This window comes from Bombus flavifrons, chromosome 18 (assembly GCF_040668555.2).
Source record: "Bombus flavifrons isolate JBK064 chromosome 18, iyBomFlav1_principal, whole genome shotgun sequence".
NCBI classification, from domain to species: Eukaryota; Metazoa; Arthropoda; class Insecta; order Hymenoptera; family Apidae; genus Bombus; species Bombus flavifrons.
In genome coordinates, this window is record NC_138459.1 from 5886714 (window position 1) to 5902022 (window position 15309).

The window sequence follows — 15309 nt, forward strand, 5'->3', positions numbered from 1 at the left end:
AAACTATAAGTGGTATTATTGTCATTATAAGCATCGTAATTGATATTATGATTGATATATATGTAGTATCGGGAAAAGGGCCTAATAAACATCGAGTTAACCATGAACAATGTCGCGAGAGCCGGGGCGCCGTCGGGTCCGTAAATGTGTCATCGGTCTTTTCAAGCGCATAGTTCCGTAGAAAAGGCCTACGTGAGCATGGCCACGAGCGTCTGCGGAACACGCGTGTGGTGGGCCTAGGAAAAGACAAAGGGATGCTGGAACGGCCAGAATGCGAGTGGTGAAGTGCAGTGTGAGTTGAGAGGTCACGGAGTGTGAATCGGGAAGTGAAGGTGTGTGTGATAATAATGCGTAAAACGATATTGTAATCGGTTTTTGTTATTGAGTATCGCTTATTAAACTACAATAAACCCTAATTAAATCATCATTACTTGTCCTTACTCTAAGATCCATAAGTTACTACATATATGTAAAGAATATATAAAGAATAACTTGATTAAAATTGTGAACACAAATACAAATTTAATGTTAATTATTCTCATTTTTTAAACTTTAATGCTCCGACTTTTAATTGAGAATATCGACCAACAACTCCAATTTATTCTCATCATGCTTCGACTTGCAAGTTTTTGACACTTTACCGACCGATAGCCGAATAATCGCATTTTTGTCGCCGACGCTTACCGACTGATAGTCTATTAATCGGCTGTTACTATAATTAACAGCTATTACTTATAATTCTCAGTGAGAATTGATTCATCTCCGACGGGTATATATGTAGCGACTCGGAAAAGTCAGTAATGAGAATATTTACCGTTCGTTAATCGAGTAAGAATATTTACCGTTTGTTTATCGAGTAAGAATAATAATTAGCCTTCGTTTATCGATTAATATACAATAAACGTTCGTCTATCGAGTAATAATAATTATCGTTCGTTTATCGAGCATATTAATTAGTTACCGTTCGTCTACCGAATAATTACCATTGTCTATCGAAGAGTTAGTTATCATTTTGTCAACCGAACAATTACCATTTTGTCAATCCAAGAATTTTATATCCGTCTATCTGGCAATCAATTGTCAATATTGGAATCAAGTAAGATTTGAATAAATCATTACTTTTGAACAACTATAATCCTCTTCCCTGCCAGTATTCCCACACATAGCAGGTTAGCTGAAAGTGGAGCTTATTGCCAGCTGCATTAAACGTCAATTAACGCTACCTTCTCGTTGACACCTAAATAGAACGTAACACCTACATCTTTTATTTCATCGACAAAACGTTGTTTTAGTTGATTGTCTTGATTCTTTTTATCAAAATGATACCGAACATGAAAATAACCCCGAAAGTTTCGCTTAGATGCATACTTCGATTAGCTGCATTGGAGATGGACTTCGTTCGAACATGACATTCTGAGATTAAATTGAATACTGACGTTACATCTGTCGCTCAGAGATACGTTAGGCTTCTTATCGCTCTAACATATACAACTTCCACCGTTTGCAAATTAGTCCAAGCGGATCCAGGCACCGCTACGAGGGTGTAATTAATCTCTAATTTTAATATCTTGTTGTATTTCAAATGCTTTCTTTGTTCCTTACCGTTATGTTCCATGTATATACAACACATGATCCAAAATCGGGTACTAGCCGTCAATTTGTAAAAGGTGATCGTTAAGGAATTTTGAAATATGATGTAGAAGAAAATGTTCGACACGTTAAAAATGAAAATTATCGTACAGAATAGAAAACTGGCCTTGATGTTTGTAAGAATATAGACAACTGCATTGTAATGACAATTCTGCCCGAGCAGTCGAGGTAAACAGGCGGGAGTAACTGTGCTCCAGTGCAAGTGCGATAAATAGTGAATTTAGGAGGTTAAAACGTTAACGAACACTGTCGCATGGTAAAAGTGCCAAGATGCAACAACAAATAACGCCAATTAAAGAAACAAAGGTGAAATATACTACATAAATAAAGCTACAAATACAAAATGATACAGTAATGATATTGATAACAAATACAAAAATACAAAAATGATATTAAAAAGTAATTGTAAAGATTTCGAGTTTCAGGGAGGGTGTTGAAGTAATACTCACTTCTAGGAAAACTACATCTTCTCTAGCATTTAGTTTTCTTAGACCTCGAAGCTATTGAGTATTTAGCTCTAAATCAATTTGAATCTGAGCCTCACAGCCTTTTTTAGAATCATGCTATGCACTGATGGTGCAGTGTAGTGTAAACAGGCCAGTTTCTCGTAATTGTATAAATACACACAGGCACATGGCTTCGAAGCTCCATAGTAAAATAACGCTGCCAACGTGCGAATCTGGATTAGCATACACTGTACTTGTACTTATGCTTACTTAAATATATTTCTATTATACATTCATCCACGCATTTTCACTCTCTATTCCGAGATAAACCTCGACAGCTTTTGATGTACAAAAGAAAGAACATTTAGAAACATATAAAAGAGTGTAAAAATAAGAATGATATAATGTATGGTAATAGTGTAATACTAAACCATTAATTTTTTTCGACGCTTCAATTATAGATTATTGAAAATATATTGTTAAGGAAAGTAAAAAAGATTGGAAAAATAAAAAAGCCAACACCACACGGAGTTCCCAAGCGGTCACCCATCTAAGTACTATCCGTGCCCAGCGTTGCTTAACTTTCGTGATCGGACGAGAACGAGTGCTTTTTTTTATGATGTTTATTTAACCAAGGATACAATTTTCGTTACATTTTGTTATTCATAATAAACTGTGAATTTTGGTAATGGTGTGCTAGGCAAAAGTACCGATACGCGACGGTACGACGTAGCCATACTATATTATGTGTCGGTGCTTTACTATTTTTTTGTGATTTTAGGTCTATTCTTTGGATTTAAGCCGCTGGGGGGCGGAGCTTTTATGTAATTTTGTTCTTGCTTGATTTTTTTTGTCCTGAAACTTGGTCGCAAAACAGGACTTATCGGGGACGAGAACGAGTGCACTCAACGCGGTTTGAGCGTTGGCTGAAATAAATGGTTTTGTTACTTGCTTTTGCTGTAGCGATGCTCACTTCTAGAAAAACTACATCTTCTCTAGTGCTTAGTTTTCTTAATCCTCGAAGGCATTGAATATTGTTTAGCTCTAAATAAATTTGATTGGCCTCCTAGCCTCATAGCCTTTTCTAGGAATATGCCATGCACAGATGATGCAGACGGGTATATATATAGACGGGCCAGCTTTCGTAATTATATAAATACCCATAAACTCATGGCTACGAAGCCCCTGTTGTAATGTAACGCTGCCAGAGTGTGGATCTGCTTTAGTATACCCTGTTCTTATACATATATTTATACTTATACTTACAGTTACACTTATACTCAAATATATTTCTGTTACACATTCATCACACGTGCCTCGAACAGATAACTTCATCAAAGATGATTGGAAAATTCTTCAGCCTCCTTTCCGTTGCTTCTGGCTCATGTGTTGTCTGCTTTTCTGATTACTGGGATTAGTTTTATTAACTTCTTCATTTTGTTCGTGGCTTTCCATAGAATATAGTTGGCATTCTCATACGCAGAGAGTGAATCTATGAATTTTGAGAATTCGTTATTATTATGATCTTTTATTTTACTTTCTATTTCCTTGCAAGTTTGTTTAGATGTTTTTTTGCTTTCACGTGTTCTATGTTTTTGCCATTTTGCTTTCGCTTTCCTTTTTTCTCTGATTTTGTCAAGAATGTCTTGTGGAATTATTTTTGTTTGCCTGTTATTTGATTCATAAGTAGTAGTTGCCCATGCTGCTTCTATAATTTCTGTCAATGTAGTGCCTGTTCGCAGTGGTGCATATACTGCTGACATCTGAAAGTAATTGCCATTAGTTTGTATTGTAACGGTGACTGCTTGAGCGTGTTCCTGATGGATTTGGCTATGTTGATGTTAAGGGTGGCGGTTGGTTAGTTACTTGTGAATAACTTCGGCTGCCAAAGGTGTTGATGTTTCCATGATTAGTGTTCTATACGTATTGTATTGTTTGGTGTTGGATCTGCTTCCGTAATATCTAGTTGCTGTATGTTCTGCTTCGAAGCGAGTAGCAGGAGGGTGTGAGGAAAAAGCAACACCATGTTAATGATCATAGAGATCAACTTTTGTCTTACATATATGATTATTATGATTATATTATTCTTATTTTGTATCTAACCAATGTCTAATAAATGTTATATCAAATAAATATTTTTTTATTTTTAAAATCCTTTGTAAACTCTATAATTAGATTATAATTTAGCTTGCTCAATAAAAAATTTAATAACATTGAAAATTTTTAATCATGGTTAATATTTTAAATATGACACTGTTTACGTATATTATAGGTAGAGTTAATAGTTACACAATTTTTTACTGAATTAAGAAAAAACTAAAAACAAACTTACTTTCCAATATATGCGTCAAATATAAAAGCATTAAAGATATGTGTACATATTTCATTTGAAAATTGTAGTCTTGTTGAACTTTTTTGTTGGTAATAGTAATGCATGTTTAATAATGGTTCATAATTAATATTCATTTAAACAATGTTTTCTGTACTAAATGGGGTATTGTCGATGTATCTGCTTGAAATAAATGGTGAGAAATTATAATAAATAGATAATATAGTATTAGTTATTGAATAAGTTTACTGCTTTAGTTTATATTCTTTACCTTTCGTGTTTTCACCGAAGCATGGCGCCAAACACAAAATCCTAGCTACTCGATCGCAGTGTTCAATGGTGGCCGATTTGTGAAGTACATCTTACGACATTAAGAACCTCATCTCCTTTACAGCAGTTAACAGACCTGTGTGTACAACTATGACCTAGGGACAGTGTGGCATATTAGCGAAATTAAAAGCATAAAGTCATTAGTGTCTAATTTTATTAATGAAACTTAAATACATTTTTTATGCTGATTATATATGTCGGGTTAAGGTTAGAATTTTGAGCGCGTAACAACTCTTCATGTGAATTAGTGAATTGTTTTACACAGCCGAGATTATATTTACAAGTATATACAACTCTACTACAAAGATTAACAAATAAGTCTAGTGAATAATAAGCTTAACGAATAATAAAGTTAGTGAAATAATAAGTTGAACAAATAATAAGTCTAACAAATAATAAGGCTAATGAATAATAAGTTTAGCGAACAGTAAGGTTAATGAATAGTATGATTTACGAATAATAAATTTAATGAACGCTATTAACACTATTTTTTAGTTCAAACGAATCCACGGTCAACGGGATAACTCTCTACTAGCGTAAACTGATCTTAGGCACAGAAATACGATTGTTGAAAATGCTCCATGTGTCACTCTCCAAAGCAATCGCAAGAATGCCAGCCTCGTGGAGATTTTTCTCGCTGTACGCTTGCATTTGTTTTCTATACTCGTTTGGAAGCATCGAGAAGTTTCCAAACGCCGTTGCTAGGCAGTTTCTGCCTGGAGTTTGATTATTAATACAATGTATATCCCATTGTATCAGCACCTCCGAGGCAACATCACACGTAGCTAGGCTCGCTCCCGAGGTCGCATGCTGCCACAACCACATTTCTCGGCAAACCCATACAACCACTCCAGACCTCCGTTAGGCAAAACGTCCATCCCGTGACCGTGGCTACGTTCGGCGACCAATTGTCACCTCGAACCCAATCTCGCTATCACAAATCTCGAACATTTACAGCTATGATAAAATCTAGGCTAGAGTACTAGAGGATGTTCCCAAAATTTCCAAGGAACGACTTCGGCTTTCCTTTCATCTCCGACATATATTTTTTTAAAATACTGTATGACTGGAATAATGTAATGCAAATACTTTGTTAAACATAATATATCAAAAAATTGGATTTATATTCAATTACATTCTATTTTCCACCAAGAGTTACGCAGTTAATTCACAATTACTCTCTTCGTTTAGGATCGTTTGGAAGATAATACATTTTCTTACCACTCTTTGACTTGTTTCTGCATCCCTTGGCTGAGTAATAAGGCATTTGAAGTAACGTTCCAAACTTAAATGCTAATTCTGTATGTTCTCTATGATGATTTCAGAAACTTGTAATAAACACGAAGTATAAATCACCTTAAAATAAAAACGCATAACACCGTATAGATTTAATTACTAAGATGTGTGTAGCTCAAAATTTGATGTTAATTTAAAATTGTAATATAATTTATTGTTAAACTTTGCAAAAAAGTTGTATTTTCTTTTGAGGTTATCTTTAGCAATCTTATGAAAAGGTTATTCAACTATTATTTATACCTATTAATAATTGCGACTCTTAATAATATCGTACTTTTTCTTATTATTCTTTATTTCCTTCGTTATATACACTCTAACACGCGGTAAATATTAACACACCTTGTTTACAGACAACTTTGTAAATGTATACTTTATACATTCATATCTATACCAATCTATACATAACTGTTGCAGGGAGCTCCTTTATAAATGGCGGAACCAATCAGTGTTGAACGAATAGATTTGCCACACTGTCCCTGGACCAACTACACATCGCAGGGCTTAACTCTTCAGTCAGGTCTGTAACTGATTCCGAATTTGAAAAATCACCGTACGTGTAATCGGTCCAACGATCGAATGAAACTGTGAAAATTTTCAGTTAGTTGTGGAATAACAATAATTTTTTGGCCGTTACCTTTTCTGTTTGAAGAAAACAGTTACAAAACGAAGTGTATTTATTGAAACTTTTATTCCATACAATTTTGCACAAATAGAAAAGTTTTATTTTTTTAGAAGTAGAGTTTTAATTAAGCAAGAATATTTATTTTGCTTTGATAAAATTAAAATTGAATGTTATTAATGATCTTAAGGAGAATATTAATGAAAATAATGTGGGAAATACAATATATTACTCCTAAAACTAAGCTCTGAAATCTGAGCATACATATATATGTAATTAATTAGCTTTTGTTTTGTTCAATTTTGCTCTTATTGTTAGTATAGTAAAACAGTTATATCAATAAAAGTCACATTCTGCTTTCTCTCTCATACTTACCCTTCTTTCAATTCTTTAAATAATGCTAATTAAAAAATAATTCTCTCTTCCATATTTTAACAAGTGTTAAAAGGGATATGATCCGTCAGAACATTTGCTAATAATGTTCACATTGACATATGTTGTCAAGGACATTTTCTTGAGCAATTTCTAGAAGATTTTAGCCATCGCCCGTTATTCCTTAAGAAATTATCAATAAAGAAATATTCATAAAAAACAATGTATAGTATGTATTTACGTATAGTAGAGAAACACTGTTCTCGTTACTCGCTCTACTCGCTCGTAAAAAAGGTAGTCCAACCTAATACCAATTTCATATGCGAGCGAACAAGAAATTTTTAGAAAAGTTTTTTTGGCCGAAAGTTAGAGAAGCCGCTTCGCTCGCATATGGAACATTGGGTTGGAATAGATTTTTATGAGCTCGCAGAGTTCGCGAACCGAGTGCAACGACCAACATATGTGAAGTTCCTGTTAGGGAGATGATACATTTACACTGTACATGTGAATGTGTGTGTAAGCGTTAGAGGACGTCCTGGTCTGAGTTGAGACAAAGGACCGTTTGAAGCTATTACAAGTATCTGGAAGAGTCGGTTGACAACAAGCGTGCGTGCAAGAGGGTTATCGAGATCTTCAGAGTGTAATATATTGTATAGCTGTTGTGTGTGAAATAAAGTAAACTATTTGTCTTTCCGAATCCTCTCTTTACCTTAACAGTTCCTTTCAAATAAAAACTAAGAAGTAAACACATACGTCCGTGTCTGCAATTCACAGTCACATATATTTACATATAAGCAGAATATAATGTACAAGGTATCAAAAAATTATTTGTCATTGGTTTTGGGAGGAGGATGTGATTCTACATTTTCAAATCTGCGGAGATCTGCTAAAAAAATGATTCGCAAAACTTCTTTTGAGCATAATTTTCAAGATCAAATTTTTTTACTGCATCATATAGTACTTATCACTAGGAACAAATGTCTCAAAGGAATCATGGTTTGCAAATGACCCGTTCATTTGAAAAAAATTTTTAAGGTTCTATTAGCTCTTAAACTAATTTTGTTATTATATTGCGATAATATATTACGAATAAAAGACAATACAAGCACAAAAATAAATAAATAATATAATAATGATACGATAGTATTATTGTATTAATACAAAATTAATAATATTATGAATATAATAATAAGTAGTAAAGTTTAGAAAGAGAGCTGGGAATTGTCCTTTGTTCAAGACCTAATGGAAGATCACAGCGTGAAGTAATAGTTTCAGATCGTCGATTGGGGTTAGGTTGATTTCCACTCGTCGCTCGTTGTGTACATTGACGTAAGAAGGAGCAAATGTCGTTTGTGCAGTGCACGTATATATCTATTGATGTATTTGCGAAGAATAGCTTGTCGAATAGGAATTACACAAGAAGCAGCAAGAAAAATAATACGTGAAGAAGATCTATGTTTTTATATGGTTCATATAATGCAAGAACTTTGTACGGTAGATTACTTCATTCGATGAAAATTTTGTTGCTGGACGTTAAAGAAACTAAAACACAATCCACACTGTCTTCAAGATATTTGTTTTACGGATGAGAGCAGTTTTTTAGCCGCGACATTCTTAAACACCGGTATGCCAAAATTATGGCGTATAAGAATCCTCTCATCATGACCCAGAGATTGAATCAGGGCCGCATTGACAGGCTCGATCTATTCCATATCTGACTTTAGCATAAATAAAGACACTTTGAAAACTGAACTAATCGACGTTACATGTTCACAAGTAAGTAGGTATTATCACTGATCTTATTTTTTGAATCATATCTGTGGGAAAGTATAGTGCTAGTAGGTTTGGTAACGGTATGATTTGTTTCAATATCGTTCACGCCAACACAAAATCAAGTATGATGCTCCGGTAGTCTATATGCACGCAGTCACCATTCGTCACTGATTATTCTCGTTACAAGGGTTCCAACGCTCTTTATTCACCTTCGACAACGCTGACAACACACTTCTCAACTGACGACGACCTGTTAATTCGTCTTTCTCCCTTAAGCATCCCTTTGTCTTTTCTCATAACCTCATCACATACATGTTCCGCAACCGTCCACGGCCATAGTCATGTCACGTAAAATAAAAAAAAAGGAAATCGAGGGTGAAAAGAAAAATAAAATATAAACAAAATAAAAAGAGAATTTATGTTTTAACACTTGGTTTACACTAATTACGATTTACTTCTGAACTCCAGCCGTGACTTTCCAAGACTGAAACTTTTACAATTTAACTTTCGATTGGATCTGTTTCTTTCTCTTTTGTCACCTCTCAATATCCCCACTATCCACGCGTTTGTTAGGCGTCCGCGACTGTTGCCACGCACACCCTCCTCTCGAACATTCGACGGAACACCGTTAGGATATTGATGATTCATTGGGCACTCCGCTTCCACGTTATTCCACGATATTCCACGTTTTAACAAAGAGTCCGACTTAGATTTTGCGAGCATGTGCATCTATCATCCCGTTGACCGCGGATTCGTTATTGAACCTAGGATCATTGTCATTAGCTTCTCGAGTATCTAATTACCACGGTTACTTGTCCAATTCTATAATGATCGTATTTGCACTAGTCAATGTCTTCTCTATTGCATAACGACAATGTGTAATCCAAACGAAGATTCGCTTCACGCCCCTAAGCCTAATTTCCATTGTACCCTGACAAATATATGCATATAAAAATAAATATTATTTATAATAATATTTGCTCGTATAGGGTAATAGTTAAGCGAATCATTTTATGGGATGTCTATATTTGTTTCATGTACATTAAGCAATAAGCTGCGCAACCTACCTGAGCGACAAAATGTGTGTATATTCACATATCTGAAAGTTCTTCGATAAAATGAGAAATTATAAGTTAGAGAAGTAAAGTAAATTAGAGAGAAATATGAGAAGTAAAGAGAAAAATGAAATGCCAAGAGATTGAAATAATAAGAAATATAGCATGTGTAGTAATCCAAATAATCTACGATATAATACTGTGTTGATTGATCTCTTTATCATTATATTCGATATTAAATCATATAAATATTAAAACATCTTTGCAAGATATACCCAAGTCGGTTCTTTTCTGGAACTCTCTTCAGATCACTCACTTGTAGCAACAAGTAATTCAAAAATTATTGAAAACCAAATAGAACTACTCAAAACGACCTCACAAATTATCAGTGCTGTCGGGAAGCTTTAAACATCTCAAGATCGACTTCAGTGCCGCTACGAACAAACGAAGATTTTGACGCAGGTATGGAATATTTGAATAGCAACATAATAAATGCGATCCGTTCTACTACACCTGATGAAGAGTCCGTAAGCAAACAGGACTATCCGGATTCCATAAAAAGGAAAATTACAGAAAGACATAAGCTCAGAAGAATATCGCAAAGCAATCGAGAAGCAAGAGGAAACGTAGGTTAAACAAAGCAACGAGAAAAGTGACAACAATCCTTCGGAAATTCAAAGACAACTGTTTCCAGAAGCATCTAAGAGACTTGTCTCTTACAGTAGACTGTAACTATTCTCTTTGGTAGATATTCAAGAAATTCACTTGTTCATCGTAAATTATTTCTGCAATCCATTTGTCGCAAGGAGGACACGATACCCCACACAGATAAAGCTAACTTAGCTGTGCATTAGCCGAAGTATTCAAAGTCACTTTCTTCTATTGAAATCGGCAGCTACGCAGAAAAACACAAAGGAAAAACGACAACACATCCAAACCAACTGACTGCCGATGCGAGCAAAACTCTCATAGGCAGAAGAAGAAAAAGGAAGCATCCCATTGACCTCACTAAAGAAATAAACTCGAAGTCAAACTCGAAGATGGTATCCCGCTGGGCGTAGCCATCCAAATGTTATTTAGCAATTAAGCTAGAAAAATTTACCAAATGTCTAGCTGGACAAATTGTAAAGTACAAATTAAATAATAATAAAAAAAGAAACACTTTCTTCTGCCAACGAGGCAGAATATTTGTATATCTATAAATCATATTTGTGATAATACATGAAATTTTTGTAAATCACCTTTCTAGATATCTTTTCCTGTAAAACCATTTACAAACTCAGAGGTCAATGAAATGATCTATTACCATTTTAACCCCCAAAAAGCAGCGGAACACAATATGATAAGTAAATAAAGCGATTGAGGGAGTTTCCGAATTAGAATGTTCTAAAACAGCCTCTTTTTGTGATTTTTTTTTCGAAGGGAAAGAAAGGAACGAATTTGTTGAATTTTGAGATATGATTTTATATATATTTGTCGGATTGAGGTTGGAATTTTTGGCGTTCGATGAACCTTCTCTCAAGTTTACCATCGCGGATATAGCCGATGTTTACCGGCACAAACGTGGGTACTACAAGAGACTACAAGTAATAGCGGCGATAGGATGATCGCGATGCCGATGAAAACGAATTCAGGTTCGACAACGAATCCACGGTCCATGGGATGACGAGCGCCAACGAATAAACGATTCGGATAACTCAATCAGCAACTCGCCCAACGACTTATTAACTAACTCGTAATCCAAATAAAACTGCCCTTATATAGTCCTTTTCCCACTCCTTGGGTCAATCTCTGTTTTTGAGGAGAACTGCACAACTATTTTCTACTTCCGTTATTACACGTCCCTCCCGTGACCGTCGATACGTTCGGTGACTCATTATGTCACCTCGAGCCCAAACCCATCGTCATAAACATTAAGTGCCCGCATAACTATTTCTTCCCTTATTGCTAAAATGTGGATGTCGTAAACATCTGAATTGGGTTTTTCCGAACATTCTAAAGAAAGGTTCCGATGTCCTTCCATCTTCGACATATATAACCTTGGTTATGAATATTTTAAATCGGCACAATAATTCTTATAAGTATATAACAAACATTTGTCGTACAGTGACACGCATAATCGGTAAATATTTCTTACGCTAATCTATAAATCTAAGGAATTTCAGAAAATAAATGCTTCAGATGGAATATATCCGGATTTGCAGATAACTTCTAGATACTGTTCAGTTTGAAAACAAACACAAGGAATGTATGGATTATATGGAACATCTCGTGGCTCATTCTACGTGTTGGTTGGTTTATTAAAGAGACGAATGATAAAATTGTAATAGTCAGTGTATATTAAAATCACTTTAAATACAAGTACAGAGATAGTGTATGCCGGTTGTAATCGTCGCTCGCTCAATGCTACCGTTCAACTCTACGCTTGCTATTCCACAGTATGACTCGTTAAAATGATTCGTTATAATGATCGTCCTAGAAAGGACGTTCATCTGTTTGTATCGACCGATGGCATTATAAAAAGTTCAAATGTAACTCCGGTTGACGATTAGAAATAACGGCAATAATGTTTTGTTCGAAGTTTGTTTACCTTTAGACCTAGCAAAGCAAAACAACGTTGTCACTCCAAGGCACAACGATACGATCCGCCTTAAACGTATGTAAGTACATGTCTGACAATCGTATGTTCCAGTAGCAAATTGCAGACGCAAGTATATTGCAATCAATTTCGATCATGTTTAAGAAATGTCGACAAAATCTTTTGTGTCTTTTCAAGCGAATGAAACTCTATTGGAATATATTGCGAGTAAATGTGTTCTGTATTTTTTTGCAGCGTGCAAAGTTCAAAAGGATATATTAATCCTTTCTTGTTATTTATACAATTGATATACAATATAACACGTTTGGATATTGATCAAAAATTCATTTTTGATTGAAAATAATCTCACCTAACCATTTATATATGTGTTCCATCCTTGTCTACGGGAGTGTTAAACGTGTCACCTTTCATACTACAAAAAAAATTTTTTTTTTTTTTTTTTACGTGGAGGAAATCTTCATAGACACCTTACTACCCTTGCGCAGATGGGTAGAAGGTAGTGCCGGATTCTTACCGGCTAAAACCTCCACGGGCGGGACGACGGTAGAACCAATGTGCGAGTTGTCCTCGGGCCCTTGGGTGCTTATTACCAAACACCTTTAACAAAGCGCACTCCCAGAAAGTACACCCACAGCTCAAGCAAGGGAGGGGCTGACCGCTTGCCTGTTGTAAAGAGAAATTTTGGGTTTTCCGTTCATTTTTCTGACGTCTCAAATGCCGAGGATTCGAACTCGCGATGCGTCGTCTTCAATTCTGGGCCTTAACGAGCGTAGCTGGCTGCCCCGCCGAGCTTCTAGCTGATTGGAAAGTATTTGATTCTTAATGTGGCAATGCATATCATAGGAAGTATTCTAATTAGCCTCTTGAAGGAGATGTACATTTTTCATAGCCCTCTCAAGATACAAGGGATAAAGGTAAATAATTCCCTTAATTAAATCATTATTATTAAATCTATTATGAAGCTCTTAATAATATATTTCTGCTGCTATTATAATTCTTGTAGTAAGAGATGGCTGTTCTAAAAGTATTCCTGCCTCTTCTAATGCTCTTATTTTCAAGATGCCTAGCCTTGCGTTTTCCATCGCACTGGCAGAGATTTTATAACATATGAGATTAGCATATGTTATAAATAGGTCTAATTAATAATTTGTAACAGAAGATTTTCAGCTCAAAATTTAGGTACGATGCAAACGATCGAATTTGCAACAAATGACCGCACCGGCAATGGGTTGGAAGAAGAAGAAAATACATATGTATGTATCCTTCTTTTGTGAAACAGGAGAACTTTATTTCTTTCTCTGCTTTTCCAACGGCACCGGAACGATGTTCTACGATAAAATATGGCTCATCTGCACCGAGCCTTAAGATACACGAATAAAAGCGGTTTTTATTAGCCAACATAGCCCTACATATCCGTTAGCGAAATTTTCACATGTTTATTACAAGTTGTATGTAAATTAATACAAGCGTCGTGTGTGTATATCGTAACTGGTACCACTATGTTATTTTCCCAGATAGACGATATAAATGTCCTCAATTTGGTTCGGGTTTAAATTGGGTGAGTGGCGCCGGCCGACTTTTCCAACCATCTAGAACTTCTTATTACACTTTATTATACACTTAATAGTCACAATTGAGATATATACTGAATTGACACGTATAAATTACACTTTACTCTAATAACTTTATATAAATTAAGTAGGTGATTGGTTTAAGGGTAGAAACTCGGCAAAGAGATGTTGACTATTCTAAAGATAGACAATTAGTAAGTTTTAGTGGGGATGTTGTGGCGGAGGAAAGTGTCACAGATGAAATTCGAGCAGCCATATGATAAACCAAAATTCCGAGCGCCTTATCACGTGTGACCGTCCAGTCAGGATCTGTTCTCAGCCGCCTGGGTGGCATTCGGTCACTCTAAGCGTTCTCCGAAATATATGATAAGTACGGGCAAAGCCTTCTCCCACTCCAACGAATAAGGGAATATAAATGCTCCCTTCAAAATCATCCAGTCAGTCTGAAAAAATTCTCAACTAGCCCAAGTATCAAAAGTGTATCATCGCGAACCGAACATAATACTATACAAATTGAGTAGAAATAAAAGAACTCGATCTCCTGTTCGGAAATTGTCAAGTTTTTTGCTTTATCTTAAGTTTTACGCTACATATGACACGTTAACCTGAAATATCTTCCATTGTCTTCTGCTTTTCGTTGATTTCACGACTTTTTATCAAATAATTACAGTTTTCTTAAATATATTTGATAACTGTATTGCATACAATTTCTATATTCATTTACAAGTTGCTACTGTTATCGTGCAGTTATGGCATATTTTAAGGAAAACGCGATTTGTTCATTGAGGATATTATTAAAGTCTACTATTCACTAATCATAGATTTTCCTTGTGCACAGGCAAGCAGTTTGTCTAATAATAATAATAATTTCGTAAAGCAAATGGCTCGAGTGTTAGTTTACGTGCGGCCCGTTGATGCAATTTCCATGGATATAAAATTGGACAACAAAATGGACGTAATAAATAATAACGTAAATGGACGTATTGAATAATATATTTTGTTTCCACAAATCTTGGTTAATATAACATATTAAGCTAATGTTTATGTACCACTTTCTTTAACTATTTCAATATGACAAAGTAAGATTTGCTTCTTTGACCGTTGTGACGCAAACTTGTGATTTGTAATACAAATGAAATTTAATTGTTGAATTAGAAGGAATTTCCACCATGGTACATAAAATTTTGTATAATGTATCTGTTACGTCGCCTAAAACATCTGCGCTGCAGCTCTCGCGACCGGGCAGCCGATGGCCTGCGTAACGTCATT

The 15309-nt window shown here is 35.2% G+C and overlaps 1 long non-coding RNA gene and 1 other non-coding gene across 5 annotated transcripts in view; both read right to left on the bottom strand.

Annotated features, from left to right (window-relative positions):
- Positions 1 to 6073, bottom strand: part of LOC138189136 (uncharacterized) — a 230225-nt gene extending 224152 nt beyond the window's left edge. The window contains exons 1-4 of one of the 4 annotated variants that reach the window (XR_011175925.1): positions 5977 to 6073; positions 4697 to 4850; positions 4429 to 4605; positions 4020 to 4074 (exon numbers count right to left, since the gene is read on the bottom strand). This is a non-coding gene — a long non-coding RNA (uncharacterized LOC138189136). Of the gene's footprint in view, positions 1 to 3443; positions 3860 to 4019; positions 4075 to 4428; positions 4606 to 4696; positions 4851 to 5976 lie in introns of those variants that run through there. The other 3 variants (XR_011175926.1, XR_011175924.1, XR_011175927.1) reach the window with 3 other exon arrangements.
- Positions 6074 to 12786: 6713 nt separating this feature from the next.
- On the bottom strand, positions 12787 to 12887 carry LOC138189197 (U6atac minor spliceosomal RNA). Its single transcript, XR_011175960.1, has one exon. It is a non-coding gene; the product is annotated as a U6atac minor spliceosomal RNA (small nuclear RNA).
- Positions 12888 to 15309: the final 2422 nt, after the last annotated feature.